At 42.2% G+C, this 15,821-nt stretch overlaps 1 pseudogene; it reads left to right on the top strand.

Annotated features, from left to right (window-relative positions):
* Nucleotides 1-268: 268 nt before the first annotated feature.
* LOC120109015 lies at nt 269-6,521 on the top strand (annotated as a pseudogene).
* The last annotated feature ends 9,300 nt before the right edge of the window (nt 6,522-15,821 follow it).

The following is a 15,821-nucleotide window of genomic DNA, read 5'->3' as shown; positions in this document are numbered from 1 at the left end:
CTCAGCCGGAGGGTTTTGTTATGAAGAACAAGGAGCACTGTGTATACAAGCTAAGCAAGGCGTTGTATGGGCTCCGACAAGCTCCCCGAGCGTGGAACACCCGACTTGACAAGAGTTTGAAGCATCTCGGTTTCACCAATGTACACAAGAGCAAGCAGTGTACACACGAGGAGAAGGACAAGCAGCTGTCATCGTTGGTGTTTATGTCGATGACTTAATCATTACTGGAGAAAAACCGGAGGAGATTGCAGCTTTCAAACAACAGATGATGACCGAGTTCGAGATGAGTGATCTTGGGCTACTCACCTTCTACCTCGGCATCGAAGTTGTGCAAACTGAAGATAGGGTGACACTAAAACAGTCAGCTTACGCCAAGAAAGTGCTAGCTCAGTTTGGTATGTCTGAATGCAATGCAACTAAGTCACCCATGGAGCAGAAGACGAGACTACACAAGGATCCAGAGGGAGAACCGATAGACGCGACGGAGTACTGGCGCATGATCGGTTGCCTGAGGTATTTACTCCACACAAGACCTGATCTTTCTTATGCTGTTGGAGTAGCTAGCCGATTTATGGAGAAGCCCACGGTGATGCATCACAAGGCAGTAAAACAAATCCTAAGGTACCTAAAAGGTACAGTTCACTGTGGACTCATATATGAGAAGAAGAAGGGAGAAGAGGAGATCATCGGCTACAGCGACAGTGATTTGGCCGGTGATGTTGATGATCGGAAAAGCACCGGGGGCATGGCATTCTATGTTAACGATAGTCTTGTGTCATGGAATTCACAGAAACAGAAGACGGTGGCGTTGTCATCGTGTGAGGCCGAGTACATGGCAGCAACGGCAGCGGCAAGCCAGGCATTATGGTTGAGAAGCTTGTTGGGGGAGCTGACAAAGCAAGAACCTAAACAGGTGAAGCTGTTCATTGATAACAAGTCTGCTATTGCCCTGATAAAGAATCCTGTATTTCATGGCCGAAGCAAACATATCGACACGAGGTTTCATTTCATCCGTGGCTGTGTTGAAGGAGGACAGATCATGGTAAGGTTTGTTCGCACGGAGGAGCAACGAGCCGATGCTCTCACGAAAGCGTTGTCAGGAGTGAAGCTCGCAACGATGAAGCATTTGCTGGGCGTCCGAGATCTTGAGCCACGTCAGGATTAAGGGGGAGTATGTTGGAGATAACCCTGACGAGTGTGTTTGCACGAATCACGCGGAGGTGAGGCAGCACCCACCGGCTTCACGGTGAGCTGACGTGTTGTCAATTTAAATCTGCATGGTTTTGTTACGAGCGTTGGGACGACGCGTTCGTTTGAATGTTTAGTTACGTGCGTTGGGCACGAGGTATATTTTAAATGTTAGTTGCATGGATTAAGGGACGACGTTGTTTTCGTCGTTTTGTTTTATTTGTTAAACAGTTTCCGAAGTAGTAGGACAGGGAGTTGTAATCATCGCTGGTTTGTTATATATAAAAAACGAGCGGACGCTGTGAGGAGATACCTCTCGTTTTTTCTTCCCGTCTTTTTCTTCCCATCATTTCACTTCCTGCGTCGGAGCGTGAAATTGTGTGCCAGCCATTAAACGCTTCGTGAGTACGAAGCGAGTTTTTCCTCTACACCAGACTGGGAGGCGAGCTTTGTTCTCTTCAACCTTCTTATCGAATTATCTCACTGGAGGAAGCATCAACCAAGAGTCAAGTACAATACAGTTTTAGCATGGATCCTCTGTTTCATGGCTGCCTCAGTTTCAAGTGCAGGAGGGGTTGGTGGTGGATCCCTCTACCTCCCCATCCTGAACCTTGTGGCTGGCCTAGACCTCAAGACAGCCACCAGTTACTCAGCCTTCATGGTCACATCAGGGTCACTTTCCAACGTGTTATATAACATCTTCCTCGCAAGCCCAGGTCCTGGAGGCAAGTCTTTGATCAACTATGAGATTTGCCTGCTCTTAGAGCCATGCATGCCCTTAGGGGTGAGTATCGGGGTCCTGTGCAACCTTATGTTCCCAGATTGGCTCATAACTGTCCTTTTAGCTGCCTTCCTCGCATGTTCCACCTACAAGACCGGCACTAGTGGGTTCAAGCGCTGGAAGTTGGAGACGGAGGAGGTGAGGAGAGTCGAGGCTTCTAGGATGGAGAAGGATGAGGAGATGGAAGAACCGCTCTTGGCTGGGGCAGAAGACGGTGGGCTGAGTATTCCATGGAAGGAGGTGGTGGTCTTGATCTTGATTTGGCTTTCTTTCTGTGTGCTTCATGTCCTGCTAGGAGATGAGAATGGGAAGGTATGATTCCTTTATTGTCTTCTTGTTTGCACTGTCTATGTTTCACGTGATCTTGTCACTGAGTATCACTTCGATAAAGTTAATTCCACCACGTAAAGAACCCATCGACTTTTATAGATTTTCTTTCTTCTATCTTTTACGCCAACCGACTTCTTTCAACCCACAGGAAAGTTCCAGTGGGTTGATTATTTTCTTCTATCTTTCAGCCTAAATAGCCCTCCACAGGGATCCGGCTGCAATAGCCAATGGGAGAGATTGAGGATTTCTCTCTCTTTTTTTGAAACAAAAATATCAGCGCGTGCCATCAGAAACAAGCTTTTCTGGTTCTTTCGTGGGCTAGTTCTATGATTAAATCACCTTCTTTGCTCATACATGTTTTATTATTATTATTATTATTATTATTATTATTATTATTATTATTATTATTATTATTATTATTATTATTTTAGAGTGAAGTCTTTGCTCATACTTACTAATTGGCATCTATCATGCTGAGTTTAATGCCTTTCTATATCTACATATGGAATCTAACTTGATGAATGTAGGTCTGGTCAGGACTAAGTAGATAAAGATGGATTTAGACACATGAGATATTGCTATGTCACATCAAGTCAAGTTGGATCCAAGTCGGATTGCTTTTTAAACTTTGGAGTTTAGCTAGAAAGGTAATTGCCACTATCAGAGCCTCCAGTTTTATACGATCACGACGATCGTGTAATATACAGATGATCATGATTGTAGAGCTCGGTCTTACCAGTTCAACCCTAAATTATAAAGAATCTTTTATTTTGATATAAACTACAAAGAATTTGAACTCATCCATAAGATCCAAAGCTATAGCTTGGTCCAAAAAGGCCATCTGAGAGGAGTGGGTGGATTCGGTTAGGGCTCGCATGTAAAAGGCTCCTGTCCACTAGGATTTTATTCCCTTGGCAGCTGCATAGGATCAAGGTGGAAGGCCAGAGACAATAATATGCTCATGTCTCAGCTAGAGGAAGATCCAATTTTGGTTGTTTCTCCTCTTGCACTTTTACAACCACAATCCTTTTTTATTACAAGGACCAGCCCTTTTTCAATGTTGTTTTCGGTTTTCTTGATCTTTGATCTGAGCTTCGTTTCCAAATCTACTTCTCATACATCTTGCTTGCCTTCTATAGAACTGTCCACATGCTATGCTGACATCAAGGTTGGTTGCTATTTTCTTGATGGATCACCTTGCCTACTAACATCAATAGATGTTCTAGTGCAGAAGACAAATTATAATGGCAAATTATCATTATAATAGAATAGATTATTCTAAAATAAATTATAAAAATAACAATTTGTCATTGTGATCCTAGCATCAAATTTGAAGCTTTTTTTCTCTCTCCTTTCAGAAATACCTAGAATTTGAACCCTTCACCTCTTCAAGGGCAAGTCCTCAGGGGTCATGAGGTACCAACAAACTGTTACTAACAATCATTGACAATGGACTTGTGGCTTTAACTGGCTTCCAATGAGCTGATTCTTCAACTATTCTATTTCTTCTTAATAAGTAACTATTCTGACTTCATCTAATCATAATTTCTCTGCAGGGTGTGATAAACATAAGACCATGTGGAGTTGCATACTGGCTCATCACATTATCCCAAGTTCCGTTTGCCATTGCTTTTATGACGTATATTCTGTATGATAAGAAAAAGAAGAAATCGCAACATCAAAGTCGCCAACAAATACATGGCAAGGTTAGTTCCTGGATACAAATATTAACTTGATCATTCTCGGACTGTGTCTCTGTCTATCAGATTATGGCTAAAGGTGGCATGAATTAACAGCTTGATCATGTAGGGCACTGTAGCGGAAACAAGGATTGAAGCCTTGCCTATGTTTGTTTTTCCATCAGCTGCACTCTTAACAGGGGTTTTCAGTGGCATCTTTGGCATTGGAGGAGGATAGGTCATAAACCCTATGCTTCTTCAGATTGGACTACCTCCACAGGTAACTCTCTTATCCCTCATGTCACTTAAATTTATCAACTAATATTATATTTTATCTATAAATATCTATGCACTACTTATGATTATCCTTTTCTTCTCCAAGTGAAACTAATTTAAGGCCCCGTTTGGCAGAGCTGTTGGTAGTAGAGCTTTCGCAAATAGAACTTTTTGAAGTAGAGCTTTTATAAAACGCTATTTGCTGTTTAGTAACTATATTTTTAAAGTGCTGTGAAACTTTAAAATGTGTTTGGTAAATAAATTGAGAAAGTATTTTTGGTATGACAAAATGACCATCGCATAGTATTATACAATATAGCATAATAAAATATAATATGTATTAATACATAAATATATAATATAGCATAATTTTACTATAATATATATAATATTATTATAATATCATAATATAATATTGTATACTATAGCATAAAAATATAATATAATTTGATATTATATAACATAACATATCAATATAATGTAATATAATATTATATTTATTGTATAATACACTAATAAAAGTATAAAATATTATAATTATTTTTATTATATTAATATTTTATTAATATAATATTTTTAGGAACTCTAGCAGATTTTTGTAATATAAAAAAATATTTTTTATAATTATAATATTTTATTATGAGTATCATGATCCCAAAAAAAAAAATTATAAATCAAAACAGCTTTCCGGCGCATGCTAAAAGTGTTTTTCCGAAGAAGTTTCATTTTGGAGCTTCTCTCAAGAAGTTCCAGAAAGCTAAAACAACTTTTCTATTTTTTTACTAAACACTCCTATTTCATCCAAAAGTATTTTTGGGAGTTAGAAAGTACCATTTGGCCCACCAAAAGCTCTGCCAAACAGAGCCTAATTACTAGGACTTAGGTCCTCACCCAAAAAGACTAGCAGGAAGGTAGTATTGAGTTCCTTGGCCATCCTTAAATGCCCAAACTTTTCTAATGCATAACCAATATGGAACTAAATACAAGTTCTCACACACAATATATATATATATATATATATATATATATATATATATATATATATATATAGTAATGACATAGGATTATGAGGCCAAAAAGACTAACTAGAAGATATTATTTAGTTTTTTAACCCTAGAGACAATTAATTAATATAAGACTAAACATATATTTGCAGGTTCCTCATATTCTCCTAATTTAAGCCCTCTTATGCTCGCCAAGATAAGAGACCAATTCCAAACACAATTACGAACACTATGATTACATCATGGATAGCCCTAACATGACCCATGCTGTAGTATTCGCTAATCATACAAAGGTTATGGGTTTGGTTGGCTTCAATACAGTTCGTAACAATATGAAAAGGCTAAGCAAAAAATATTATTTCAATTCCTTGGCCCTTCTTAAATGTTCAAGACCTTCCAAGGGCATAACTAATGTAGGTATAAACAAACCCTGCATGAGTCCTTATGGGACCTCATATGAAAAGGCTAGGCAGAAAATATTATTTCAATTCATTGGCCCTTCTTAAATGCCCAAAACCTTCCAAGTGCATAACTAATGTATAAACAGACCCTACATGAGTGCTTACACAATGTCCGTTAATAATGCTTTCAAAATGAAAAAAAGAGTCAACCATACTATAGCTTCTGCTATTAACATCCTTTGCTTCATCTCTTGACTGGCAGAATACAGCAGCAACAACAATTTTCATGGTACTATTCACAGCATCAATGTCCACCATTCAGTATGTTATCCTCGGGATGAAAGGGATAGATCAAGCTACAATTTATGCTATGGTTTGTTTTGTGGCTTCAGCTATTGGATTGGCCATGTTACAAAGAGCTGTCAAAAAGTCAGGCAGGGTTTCTCTCATTGTGTTTATGGTTAGCATGGTGATGGCCTTAAGCTTGGTTTCAATTACTTTCTTTGGAGGAATAGATGCTTGGAGACAATACACTAGTGGGAGCTACATGGGCTTCAAGCCACTTTGTTAAGCTCTCTATATGCCTTTGCATGTTGTAAGTAGCGTCAGGTTTGGTAGGTAGAGAGTTGTAGAAATTAAGAGTGCATTTTTCTCTAATGTATAGAAGACAAATCTATGGCCTGATCATAATCCTCTGCATTTGGCCTACCTTGGTTGGCCTTTGCATGTTGTAAATAGTGTTAGGTTTGTTAGGTAGAGAGTTGTAGAAATTAAGAGTGTATTTTTCTCCTATGTATAGAAGACAAATCTATGGCCTGATCATAATCCTCTGCTTCTGGCCTACCTTGGTTGGCCTTCGAAATGAAGCACTGAATGGGCATCTCCAACCTCCCCTCCCCTCCCCCCACCCCAACTCCTGCTCTTTTTTTTTTCCCTCCTCTTTTACTTTTTCTTTTTTATTTGTTGCATTCTCTTCTACAAAATTGGTTTTGAAAAGTGGTTGGGCCATCAGAGGGTTGGCTCGGGCAAGCAACTGTCCTTAGCTTGGTCCAAAATAATAAATGGTTTCATGGACTCGAGCTCTCCTAGTTGGATGGTGCAGCAGTTATATAAACTCCTTTATGCACAGTTTAGGTTTTCTTATAGCCCCTTGCTCAAAATGCTTGGGCATTGATAGGCCAAGAAATAGGTGATTTGGAGCCCCCTAGTTTATGCAGCGAGTAGTCAAATATAGGCATTTTATCATGTTATTCAAAATATTCGTGTTTGACAAGTTGATGCATTGGTTAGAGCCTCCAAATCATAAGACTTTTGGGTGATCACATCCAACGGCTCACATCACCCGTGTCAAACCCTTGTCTTTTAACAAAGACTGATCTAATCGGACTTGAATCTGGTTCATAGGATCCTAGTCCACCGCTAAAAATAACAAAATTATATGATATTCTACATAGCAAAGGCTAGTGAAAAATACATGGCATAGTGATATATACATAAAATCCTAACCATATTACTTCTTTATTAGTAAAACTAGTAGCATTTTCAACTGGTAAAGAGTGTGAGTTTTTCTTATGAGGAGAAGATGGAAGCCGTGCACACCAAATAAAAATTTGTCAAGGCTTGTGTTGTGTTGAAATTCATAGACTAGGAGCCCATCTTCCTGCTCGATGCAGCAACCCAGTAGTCTCACAAGATTTTTATGCTGAAGCTTAGCAAGGCAAACAACCTAATTTTTAAACTCCAAAACCCCTTGCCCGGAACATGCTGAAAGTTTTTTCACCAAGATCCGCCGTACCGAGTCCGATAGCCGATAGGCATACTGGTTGCCTACCGGACCAATACAGCTCCGGTTCGTACCGAAATCGGGCGGTACGAATCGAGAAACTCTTCTCCGCCGGAGTCGGGGAAGAAGAAAAGAACGAGAGAGAGCACGGAGAAGAGAGGAAGGAAGACCACCTGTGGCCGCCATCGGAAAGTCGTGGAGGGGCGGTGGAGTCCGGTGAGGGGCAGCGGAGCCCGACGGAGGGCAGAAATCCCGCGGGGGCGCGGCGGAGGCCGAGGCCTCGGCCGCATCTCTTGTTTCGAAAGAAACAGAAGACGCGGCCGCAGTTTTTAATTTGAAAATTTTAAGTGAAATCGGCAAATCGATTGCAGACTTCATTTAAAAATTTTTAAATTAAAAAATTTGGTCGGTTCCTCGTGATTCCATCCGTTGTTTAATCCGCTGTTCCCTCTCATCGGTTCCTCAAGTTCTTGATTTTTTTTTATCCTCTGCTATTTTTCTTCTTTGTCGTGGGTCCCTTCAACCTGTCAATGGAATTATTGTAGCGTTGCTTCGGCCATTGTTTAATGTATAAATTATTATACTCCTTCTGTATCTTTAATTTTAAAATTTAGGTTGAGTGGGCAAACATCCCCTGATTTTAGTGCAAGATAGAATAAGGCGTGACCTGGATTGTTTAATGTATAAAGGAGCCTTTTTCCAGCTGGTGTCTGTTTTAATTGGTAAAACTTTTGTCTTATTTGTAGTTCATGAATCCTCTTATGGAATAGCATGTTAACAATTGAAGATTACTATATTTACCTCTTCCCCGTAAGCACCTATTTCCCTTTTTCACTATCACCTTGTGTCATTCTGTCACTAGTGTCTTTTTGAGTCATTCTAGCTCTATAATAATTCTTATTTATATGCACCGTGCTCTGTTTTCTGTCCTGTTTGTGGTAAACTCATATTCCTGAAAACTACCTTGCTGGAGATACCTGCCCATTTGTTGATGTTTGTTGTTTTGATCAATTTCAAGGTATGTTGATTTTATGTTCCCTTGAATCAGTTCTGATTGGGCATCCTTGTCATGTATAATATCATTTTATGTTATACTAAATTTGTTTTTACTTTGTATAATGTGTTCACAAGTATGTATGTGTTGTGGCCATAAAAAGTTGGATGTGGAAATTCCATTACGAGTAGTCAGAAGAAGGAATAACAAGCCAGGAAATCAACTGATGTTCAGAATCAAATCCTAGGATTTAAGCTATGAAATTTGAAAAGATGGCTATCGAGTCCAGCCGCCCCATCGATGAGAGCAACTCCCTAATAAACACATCATCTAAGTGCCCATGCAACAAAGAACATGTTTGGTCCAATAAATGATTGGAGAAGTCAAGCCCTAACTGGAAACAAGGAACACATGCCCAAGAACAGGAGAGGTTAACAAATTAAGAAAATTCCAAAGCAAAGAGAAGTGAATCTAATATGAATCAAAATAAGAGCAGTTCACAGAGTCTGCTTAAGTGAATGATAGCCGGACTATAAGATTTGGTCATATGCCAGATGTTCCATATGTAATACAAGTCCTGGATTTGTAATCAAAATACAAAAGATTAGCAACCTCCTACTATAGAGTGGCCTTAAATTTCTTATGACAAATTGGAAGTCGGTATCCAGTATGCAATACCTTATCAGAACCAACTCTTTTGAGGCAAAAGAAAGTGTTCTGGAGGCAGAAGTTCCAGGTCCAGTGGCTGCAGGAAGGGGACAGGAGTACTCGCATCTTCCATAGGTCTACTATTATTAGGCGGCAGAGGAGCACAATCAGATTCCTGCGGGATGATTTAGGGTCTCGGGTGGAGGAGGAGGGCTCGATCCAACGCCTCCTATTCGATTTCTTCCATTCGAGATGGTCCGAGGTGGAGGAGGTAGATAGCGGAGTTGCCTTACCGTGCCCGGATACTGTGGTGGGATCGTCGGAGAATGCTATGCTGGTGGAGGGGATGTCGGAGGCAGAGATCAGGAGGGCTGTCTGGGCCCTGGGGGAGGACAAAGCCCCTGGGCCTAATGGGTTTCCCCCATTTTTCTTCAGGAGATATTAGGGCATTATTGGAAGAGTAGTGGTGGAGGCAGTCTGGCTTTTCTTCAGCTCAGCAGTCATAGCAGAAGACTGGAAGGCCACCTTTATCTCCCTGATTCTGAAGCATTGTGATGCGTTTGAGCCCAGCCACCATAGATCCATCAGTCTTTGCACCACCCTTTACAAGGTGGTGGCAAAAATTTTGGTGGGAAGGATGCAGCCTCTTCTCCTCCATCTGGTTTGCCTGGAGCAGGGAGCATTTGTTGGTGGTCAGAGCATTACCAACAACGTCATGATAGCCCGAGAGATAATGTGGGATTTGCAGCGTGCTCCGCGGCAACAGTGCTACATGGCAGTGAAGCTCGATATGGAGCAAGCTTATGACAGAGTCCGATGGTCTTTCTTGCGCAGTGCGTTGGTGAGTTTTAGGTTCCATGAGATCTGAATTTTCTGGGTCCTAGGGAGTGTGCTGGGGCCATCCTTCTCCATTTTGGTCAACGGCACACCATCGCCCTTCTTTCGGTCGTCCGTCAGTCTGCACCAGAGTTGTCCTCTATCTCTGTATCTTTTTATTATCTAAGCTAATGTCTTGTCTCGTGGCCTGCGACAAACGTGTGGGAAGCAGGCACTGGAGGCCTATGTCCCTGCACCTGGTGCCCCGACGATCACCCATATTCTTTTTGCAGATGATTGCCTTCTCCTGACCAGGGCCAAGCCTAGGGACGCCATTGTTCTTCGGAAGATCTTGGAGGATTACTGTCGAGCTTCGGGTCAGAAGGTGAATCTCCTGAAATCTACCATTGCCGTTAGCCCAACGACTGAGCTGCGGGTGCGACAGGAGATTAGAGGTCTTCTTGGCATGCGAGAGCAGGTTGGATCATGGGGCTATCTGGGTGTCCCTATCATTGGGAGGAGGTTGCAAATCTCAGACTGTCAGGAGGTGGTACTGGGTGCAGCAGAGGTTGGATGGCTGGAGGGCGGCCTTGCTCTCCATGATGGGTAGAGTCATCCTTGTCAGGTCTGTTCTCTATTCTATGCTGGTCTACCTAATGTCGAACACCGCTATCCCCAAGGCAGTGTTGACGAGAATTGAGAGGTTGGCTCGAGACTTTATCTGGGGATCGCAAGGTGGCAGACGAGGCATACATCTGTTGGATTGGGAGTCGGTTTACTTTCCGACTAGGGCGGGGGTGCTGGGCATTCAGTCTTTATTGACCCAGAGGGAGGTATTGATCGCTCGATACACAGCCAGAGTTCTTCTGGAGCCTCAGTCTCTCTAGAGTCAGTTGATTGTCGCCCGATAGGGCCCCTTTGGGTGCGGTGTGACCCCGTCCAGGGGTCGGAGGGTTTCACTTGTGTGGCGCGAGATCAGTAGGTTTGTGCCTTTGGTCCTCTCGAGATGCAGATAGTTGATTGATGATGGCCAGATGGTGGACTTGGCGGAGGATGCTTGGGTGGATGAGCTCCCTATGTGGCGATGGCCAACCCTAGTCAGTGCTGAGGCTGGGGATGGATTCTGGGTTTGTGACCTACTCCTTCCCGAAGGCGGGGGGTGAGACACCCTCCGGATTGATCAATTATTTGGGGAGCCACTTGCGGAGAGGATTCGGTCGCTCCCAATTCCGGGGCACCCTTGCCCGGATGTCTGGGTGTGGAGTACTTCTTGTAGATCTAGAGTTAGTGTAGCCGATGTTTGCTATGTTATCCAGGATGGAGGGCAGTTAGGGAAGGATTTTGGCTCGATTTGGCAATTTGGTTTTGTAATAATCCCAAAATTTTTTATATAAAAAGGGATAGAATAGTCCTTTAAAATTGATATAAGGGGTAAAATTGGAAGGAATCAAAAAATAATGGCATAGTTGTAGATACGTTGAAGTGGTAAGGGTAAAATTGGAAAGAAATCAAAAGTTAATGGCATAACAGTAGATATGTTGAAGTGTTAGGGGCAAAATGAAAATTTAATAATATTAAAGAAAGGATGAATAGTATCTTGATGTGATTTAATTGGAGGGTTTGAGCTGGCTCACGGAATGAAGCAGAGAAAGAAAGAGGGAGGGGGTTCTCAGACGGCAACAGAGAGGAAGAAAAAGAAGGAGAGGAAAGAAAAGGAAGAAAGGAAGAGGAAGAAGAAGAAGAAGAAGAAGAAGAAGAAAAAGAAAAGGAAGGAGATTCCGGTTGCGCTGCCAGCTGAAGGGAAAAGTGTAGATCTCCTTCCCCTCTACGCAAGGACCTCGATTTTCAAAAAGAAAAAGGTAAATATCCATCCCTATCTAGTCTTTTGATGATATTAGGCTATACAAATGGGGGATGTAGTCTAGAGGGGTCAGATAAGGATTGTAGAGGTGGTTAAAAGAGGAAGAATCGGATTTCGACAAATTTTTCCGGCACTACGGAAAAACTGTGTCGAAGTTCCAACTTCGGCGAATTATTTTGGAGGTCAAACGGCCTCTGATAGTGATGCATATTACTATTCTGGAATCCTCTATGAGCGTAGGATGTTAGGTAAAAATTTCATCAAATTTGGAGTCTGGAAAGTGGATCAAACCCGGGATGAAGTAACCGGCTGTCGGTCCGGGTTACTGTTCATCCGGGTGGAAAATAGGGGATTTCATGCTATAATAGGGTATTAAGCCTAGATCAAGCTAAAAGGCACCTTGTACTCATGCAAGGGAGTTCCTAATACACATAAATGGTGAGTTAATTAATTAAAAAGAAAAAGAAGAAAGAAAAGAAAAGATTTAGGGAACGGAGAAGTTGAATCAATTAAATTTTCCTATGTTATAATTGGCACGTAGATTATGACCCTTGATACAAGACTAAATGGATTGTAAATGCATGTCACAGTTGGGCAAGAAGTTAGGGAGCAAGAAGAAGAAGCCCCCTACTGCCTACCATAAAGGTTTGGAGGCGTATCGAGGCCGTGCCGGATCGGCAGGTGAGTGGGAGTTTGTACTTTGCACCATGAGCGCATTCCTTATTCATTTTCATAAATGTTGCCAAGTGTGACTTGATTCCACTGAGCTTATTGATTAATTGTTGTAGTAGATTCCTCTATAATCTTGATTCTCCATGCTTGATTATTCTGTACATGCATTTGAGGGAGCATTGAGAGGAATTACGAGGGGTTGATGAGTAATCAACTTGATTCCGAATTGTGAAATGATTTCTTTTGTAAATTGATTTCATTTCCTCTATTTCAAAAATTTGTAGAACGTTTTTAGTGGTATATTGAGTTGTATTGCACTTCCTTGACCCTCACTCCTAACCCTGATGTTAGTTTATGATTGGGTCATGATCGAGTGAGTGGTAGTCTTGATTATACTCCTTTTTAGTAGAGTATTGGGATGGTACATTATGGCATTTATGCATGGCTTGGCAGTATCTGCAGGACACCTATAGTCGATGGGGTTGAACATCGGCCTTTGTGCACATAGTAGCCTTCTGGGTGGGCGGAGCCCAGTCCCTTCCTAGGGGGGACACGACCCTAGGCGTAGGATCGGCCGGTCCTACGACTTATATTCTGCTTGCCGCCGGGCATAGTAAGACCCCGCGAGGTGCAGTATGGCTTTCCGCGGATGTAGAATTCCCGCGAGGTGCCGTTTAGTATATAGATGTGAGATGAATTTCTATTTTGGATACTAGCCAGCATTTATATTATCAGTATATTGTCTTATTCTGCATATGCATGTGATAGTGGGGAGTTGTTGCTGGTTCGCCTGGGGCGTAAAACCCACCTTCCGATAGCTATCTAGCATTTATATTATCGGTATGGTGTCTTATCCTGCATATGCATGTGACAGTAGGGAGTTGTTGCTGGTTCGCCTGGGGCGTAAAACCCACCTCCCAATAGCTGTCTTGTTGATGATTCAGCCTATTGACACATGATTTATATGATTCAGTACTACGACCTGTTGAGCATATTCATGTTATCATACATACTTATTTGATTATTCTATATATGCTCCAGATGAGTTGATTGGGATTGTGATGATTTACTCCTTATTTCTTATGTTGAGTTATGTGTAACCTATTCTTGACGACTGCTCATATGCTCTTGAGATTTCACCTCGAGCCATGATTATATCTTGTCTCATGTGCATAGTACTCTCTACTCCACTCACTCAGTATTTATATACTCACTCCCCAGTTTGGTGTTTTTGATTGCAGGGCAGGTATTGTATAGAGAAGAGCAGGGTTAGAGATTGCCTGCTAGCTGTGCCGCTCCATAGTATAGTATAGTATAATGTAGATAAAGGTTTATACATTTTGGTGTATTATAAACCTTCTATTGTATATAGTGTATAATTACAGTCATAGATCCTGTTGTGGATATGGGTTTGACCATGGATGGAATGGGAACCAGATTTTTATACAGATGAGTTATATGCCTGAGATGATGTATTGATATATATTGTCCAGGTTCATTATGTGACAGATTATGTGATTACTACTCTGACAGGTAGTGTTGTTGTATGTATTGAGATAATCCTGACAGGTCACTATAGGAAAGGTGATCATTTTGTGCATGCATCATGCCAAAATTTTTCAGAATTTATTGATGATTGATAAGTAGTAGGGTTCTACGTGGTGGCTGGTGGCCTTATGCCTACCCGCACCCTAGGACCGTCGCGGCGGCCTGCCGGAACGGGGCGGGGGTCGTGACAGGTTTGCACCCTAGAGTGGCAATATTCCTCTAGAAGGTCGCTTGGGGCAGACTACTGACAAGATTTCTGTTGTATGGGCGGGGCATGGGTATCCACCCGCAGTGCCCAGAGTGTCAGATTGATGAGTCTCTGGACCACGCTATCTTTTAGTGCCACTGGGCTAGGAGGGTCTAGAGGTGGGCGGGGTTCCCTACTACGCTCTGGACCCATGCGGCGTCTTTCCTTCAGATTCTTCGACGTTTGGCTGGAGCCTTGCAGTCCAAACTGGAGGCAGTTTGGGCGACCTATATTGCTTACCAGATCTGGCTCGCAAGAAACACATGGACATTTGGAGAAAGCTGCCCCTCTCTGAAGGTGGTAGTGGAAAGGGCATGACTGCTATCGGTGGAGGCCTCACAGACAATCAGGTCAGATAGACCTTTGACAGCTCGGGATATCTGGGGTTCCTCATCTGCTCGTGGAGTGTCTTACTTAGTGTTTTTCACCTGGAAGCCCCCACCCTCGAGTTTCTTCAAGGTCAATTTCAATGGATGTGTCCTGGAGGGAGGTAGGAGGGGTGACACGGGCTTTATCATTAGGGGCCCGGACTTCAGGGTGATTGCTGCTGGGGGCTACCACTTGTTTGATACCTCCATGCCTGAGACAGAGCTGCGAATGACCTGGGAGGGTTTGTGCTACGTTCGGCGTGTCTGGCTTGGGGGAGAGGTTTTATTGGAGGGCGACTCTACGACGGTCATTGGATGGATCCAGTCGGGGTTCCGGGGGGGGTCGGAGATTACCACCCGCTGCTGAGAGATATTCGGGCCATGATTTCTGATGGATTGGTGCTTCAAGCGAAGCACGTGTTTAGAGAGGCCAACGGGGCGGCAGATTGGGTGGCCATTTTTGTTGCCAACCATTCGCGGGACCACCTCTAGGTGGGGGAGGCGGACTTGCCCCGTCCACTCCGTGATGTACTGCTTTTTTATTTTCTTGGTTGTATCTGTATACGTTATATATGATACTTCCGTTTTCAACACACAAAATAAAATAAAATAAAATCTAAAATAATTATTTGTCAATATGTAAATATCAGAGAGTAATTCTTATAAAATAGGGCAGAAGAAGCCATCATATCTGAACATTCTGCTCAATCATCAAATTTTCCATGATCAGTGAATGCTACAAAATAAGTCAGTAGTGTTTGAGATTGCTCAAGCATATTCACAGTTTACACTAACGGAAATACACTTCAATGGTATAGCCAAACTCTGTTCCTCAAATGGTTAGCCAGCCCAACCATTTCTACCATATTTTGCAACGCCAGCTTGATGCAACATCAATTGGCATTTATTGAATATTTTCACCACTAGGAAACCAGTCACGCTAGAAACAAGATCCCCAGGCACCCTTCGTTTGAAGATCGAGTGCCAAGTGCTCTTTTAAATTTCCAAAATACAAAATATAAAATTTGTAGAATATATGTCTATAAGATCAAGTTTTCCATCAAATAGTGTGACAACAAGTTGGGATCTTCGTCCTGATTTTAGGTTCAACCTTTTCTCTACAGAACATCACAACATTATTTGATAGGGTTTTTTTCTCATTAAATTTGATACAAAAGCAAGGGGGAAAAGGGTGGTAAAACAAGGTTGTTCCTTTTTTTTCTGG

Source organism: Phoenix dactylifera, unplaced genomic scaffold (genome assembly GCF_009389715.1).
Source record: "Phoenix dactylifera cultivar Barhee BC4 unplaced genomic scaffold, palm_55x_up_171113_PBpolish2nd_filt_p 001719F, whole genome shotgun sequence".
Classification (NCBI taxonomy): domain Eukaryota; kingdom Viridiplantae; phylum Streptophyta; class Magnoliopsida; order Arecales; family Arecaceae; genus Phoenix; species Phoenix dactylifera.
Note: the sequence above shows the minus strand (reverse complement) of the source record. Positions and strands in the feature narration are given on the sequence as shown.